The sequence below is a fragment of the Lampetra planeri genome, chromosome 40, assembly GCF_965212315.1.
Source record: "Lampetra planeri chromosome 40, kcLamPlan1.2.h2, whole genome shotgun sequence".
Lineage (NCBI taxonomy): Eukaryota > Metazoa > Chordata > Hyperoartia > Petromyzontiformes > Petromyzontidae > Lampetra > Lampetra planeri.
This window is the reverse complement of record NC_136146.1, coordinates 8,238,792-8,243,656: the sequence shown is the minus strand read 5'-3', so window position 1 is coordinate 8,243,656 and position 4,865 is coordinate 8,238,792.

Sequence of the window (4,865 nt, the reverse complement as noted above, 5' to 3'; positions counted from 1 at the left end):
CCCCAACCCCCCCCCCTCCGACCCCCTCCGCCCCCCTCCAAGGGCGAGCGGGCTCGGTAACGACGGGAGAGTTGCGGCTGAATCCGTCCGCGCTGTGCCGCTAAAAGGTTGTCACTGCAGAGTAAAGAACGCGCGGCACCCGCTAGAGAGAGAGAGGCAACGGGCGCGCGCACGCAACTTGCGTTGGTGCCTGAGCCCAGACGCGCGGTTTGACGCGGACCCTCGCCCTCCCCTCACGTCTCAGAAGTTCGAGGTCCTCGGTGACGTCATTTGGCGATTCGAGTAGCCGTCGCACGTTGCGTGACGTCATCGCTCGACGGCGTCGACTCGATTCCCAGGCGTTCGGTGTGAGCGATTCGCCGTCGCGATTCTGGAATCGATGGCGTTTCGTCTCCCGTGGGCTGTTACTGCGGCCGTGATGGCCACGGCCCCTTTTGTGCCAGGTTAGGTGCACCTTGAGGCCGTCACATGCCTTCTGGCTCGCCAGAAGGCATGTGACGGTGTATCTGTGTGAGATAGAGGGCGTCGCGGTGGCTAAGAGATGTTATCTTCCTCGCCTGGTATACGGGAGGACGTAGGTTCGATCCCGACCCTGACCCCTGCTGTTTATTTGGAGTTTGCGTGTCTCTCTCTCTGTAGAGATGTGAACTACCTCGCCTGATATACAGGAGGTCGTGGGTTCAATCCCGACCCTGACGCCTGCTGTATATGTGGAGTTTGCAGTGTGTCTCTCCCTGTGGTCGCGTGGATTTTTCTCCGTGTCCTCCGGTTTTTCCTTCCACATTTAAAATCAACATCACGCGTTTAGAGTCGATCGTCGATTAATTATTCAGGAGGGAGGGGACGCCAGATTTTCAAAAACTCTGGATAATTAATCACTAAATCATTATTTAAAATAGATCATGTTTTTAGGTGTTATATGTTTTTTTATTCTTTACTTACTGTATGAAATTGTCAGACATTAACATACAAATGGACAAAAATAAACATCCAACTTTAAAAAGTGACTATTTACTGTATCGTACTTACCACTCCAATCTCGAAGACTACATGGGTTTATGTATATGAGCGCAGTATTATTGTATGTAGTGTATAATGTAGTGTATATATGTGACACTGAAATCGAGCATAGCTACTTTGTGTGTCACGTGTCGTGTCTTCAAAAGTTACTCATACCGACACGCAACAAGTCACCTACTTACACTTTATTCACCTATTCTTGCACCAGTTGTAGGCACTCCTATAACTATCTATACGGTCACTTATGATTAACTTCTCCCTACTCTTATCTACATTTCGCCTCCCTTATCCTGCGCTCAGCAGCTCTGCTCTCAGCAACTTCGCACACAGCGTCTCCGCACACAGCGTCTCCGCACACATCAACTCTACACCTCCACCGCTGCCCTCACGCTCCCTCAGACCCGCTCATCCGTCTGTCCCGGTTGAGGGGATCACCATCACCCGCCCGGCGACGGCGTAAGTGTTGAGGTTCCTTTGACGGCTGGAGCGGCTGCGGCGAGATGTCTTCACACTTGGCCCCCGGCAACAACTCCCCCGCTCCGCTCACGCATACGCCCTTATATACATTCCTCTGCTAATTATCCGAGACCTCTCTAGCATCTCTTTAAGCTGTCGCCAGGCTAGCGCCTGTTGGCCCATCAACCATCTCACGTCTCCCTTGCAACACCTCTGGTCTCAGCGTGCACAACCGGTCGACTCCGTCTGCACCTGTGTAATGACGATCGGTGGGGTGGGCGTCGCCGCCTCAGCCTCTAAGCCAATCGGGTAACAGGAACTATCGAGGTTAAAGTTCAAGGACGGAGCCCGAGGGTGCTAGTGGGGTACCATCTACCACCTGATGACGGAGACTTGTGTTGCCTCTGAAACGTCGTGATTTATTATTTTATTTCTATTAGATTTTTTTTTTATATTTACCTACGTGACTTTACCGAAAAAAACCTAAGAGTATGAATCCTTGCAGTCACGAAAGCTTCAAATCTAGAACCATCTAGAGAGTTTGTGAGGGGGTGTGGCGAGAGGCGGGGTCTGGGTGACGCGGGAAGGGGTTATAAGGAAAACCCAGAAGGGACTCAGGGTCAGTGAGGAAGGTCTGGAAGCGGGGCCACGTCTCGGGACGGGCTCCCAGCGCACCCGTCTGCCAGCGGTGCGCGGGAGCGGGAGAGAGCGGAGAGAGCGACGCGCGCAGGACACCAGTTCACGCGGGGCGACGCGGGGCGACGCGGGGCGACGCGGGGCGACGCGGGGCGACGCGGGGCGACGCGGGGCGACGCGGGGCGACGCGGGGCGACGCGGGGCGACGCGGGGCGACGCGGGGCGACGCGAGGCGACGCGGGGCGACGCGGGGCGACGCGGGGCGACGCGGGGCGACGCGGGGCGACGGAACAATGTGGAAGAACGCGGAGCTGTCCAGCACGAGAACAAATAAATAAAGAAGACACAGTCGATTGTCGTCGAGCTGATTTATTACACCTGCATTGCCCCTTACAACTGACGGTTTGTCCGTGCAAACCTCACGCTGCACCTGTTTGTCCTCAGTTGCCCTCGGTTAACTGTGCGCACCGCGTATTTCACTACTCTACACGTGCACACGGTGGCGATAGCTGGACTGGGTCACAGCCTTTGGAGCGGTTTTGTCGGATTGGCCCGGGACAGCCGAATAATGTTGGAAGCAGCTGGATAATCGATGATAAACTATTTATCTGCTTTAGATTTTCACGTGACAAAGCCACTTCGTTGAGCTATCATCTGTGGTAGCCAGGTCACTTCTGAAAAAGAGCTAGACAGCTCAGTGGGCCTTAAGTGGTAAAATAAATAAATCAACGTTAGTTTTTGGTTTAGTGTTGCCCCCTTGCATATATGGGTTTTCTCCAGGAGCTCGTTTCCTCCTACATAAGCACTAATCTAGTTACAACTCCCCAATATAGAGAGGATCCCAGAGCTTGGGCATTTGCTGGTGCCGGCTCACCGCTTGGCTGCTGCTGCTGCATTCCCACTCGTCTGTGGTTCCTGCTCGCTCCTCTAGAGTCGTTCTCTCGCTTCAAGAGCGAGTGAATAACTGTGCGGCGCGTTACGAGTTGAAGTTCTTTTCTACTGCAGTTGGAATTGGTGGTCAGTCGGCTTTGTTAGCGTGGCACCCAAGCTATGGAACGCCTTGCCACTTGAAATCAGGCAGTCGGTAGACATTCAAGTCTGCTTTGAAATCGTATCTCTTTAAAGTGGCCTTCCCTCTATAGTTTGGTCAGTTGGCTTGTTTTTGTTTCCTGATTTTCATGCATTGTGCATTGGGAACCTAGGATAGAATGCGCATTATACATTTGAATTATATTATTCACATTCTTGCGCCTCTTCCCCCAAACGGTATCCTGATTCTTCTACTATCGATGTTGCATCACGAGACGTCAGTATCCATTCTGTACTTTAACACAGCATCGCAACCTCCCTGTATTTAAGAATGCCAGTCTCAAGTTTATTTTGTTTAGCCACGTGAGGATTGAAGACGCTAGGATAGAGCCTCATTTACAAGAGTGACCCGGGCATCGGCCCACGGAAGGCGATATCACAGTCATCCACGTAACTTTAAATTCTTATGGGCACCAGCAATAGTTACAGCAAGGCCCCTCAGTAACATGTGTAGCTATGGAATTGACAGCAAGGGCATTGCGGTAGCGAGATGTTAACTACCTCGCCTGGTATACAGGAGGTCGTGGGTTCGATTCCGACCCTGATGCCTTTATATTTGGGGTTGGCTTGTCTACCTCCCCGTGGATTTTTTCCCTGGGTCCTCTGGCTGCTATAAATGTCCACGTGATAAGCCACTTCGTTGAGCTGTCATTTGTAATAGCCAGGTCACGTCTGAAAAAGAGCTATACAGCTCAGTGGGCCTTACCTGGTAAAATATATATTTTTAGTAAGTTGATTAAAGAGTGCTTCAAGAAAAGCCAACGTCCCTGTGTGTGTGAAGAAGCAGGTGATTTCCCAATGCACCCCATTGGGTCCGATTCAAGTGTTGATAGTGGCAGTTTGTAGTGATATTTGGTCAGAAAAAAATTCAAATTATCCCTCGGTGATCAAGAGCAACTGCCTTTCTACCAAAACGTGATTCAGGCCTGGCCACCTCTGACGAACAGCTTATAGCTCAGTGGGCTGTACCTGACAAATAAAACATTATAGGTAGTCCTCTACTTACGATGGAGATGCGTTACGACGACCCCATCGCATGTCAAAAATATCTTAAGTCGAAGATGGCCTAGCCTACTCAGGAGTCTTAAAGAATGGTGATAATTTACCAAAACAGAGCAATTTACGGTACTGTACTCTATAAACGATATACTGTATGTATTTATTAATTACAATACTGTATTGCACAGTGAAATGTAAAGTAAAACAACCAAGGTAAATTATTAGCCTACCTATATGAACTGCAATTTAATAGGTTTTTTTCAGGAAACAATCCTATCTGCTATAAAAAAAACTTTTAACATGCATTGAACGTATCGTATCGTGGTAACCCTAAAATGAAAGAGCTAAAGTCACGTATCATACATGCATTGCACGTATCGTAACGTATCATATTGTACTGTACTCACCAAGATTCGTACCTCGTACGCTGCTGCGTTTGCCTGCGGCGCGAAATTTTAAATATTTTACAATTTTGTCGTATCGCCATCGTAAGATCGAAATATCGTAAGTCGGACCATCGTAACTCGGGGACTATCTGTACATCCATGAATGAGAGCAAATTATTCCTCTGCACTAATCACACCTCCGATTAGCACGGTTGGCTCCATACGGTGCGAAATAAGTTCATCGCACATACAGAAAGTTGCAAACCAGTTATCAACTTG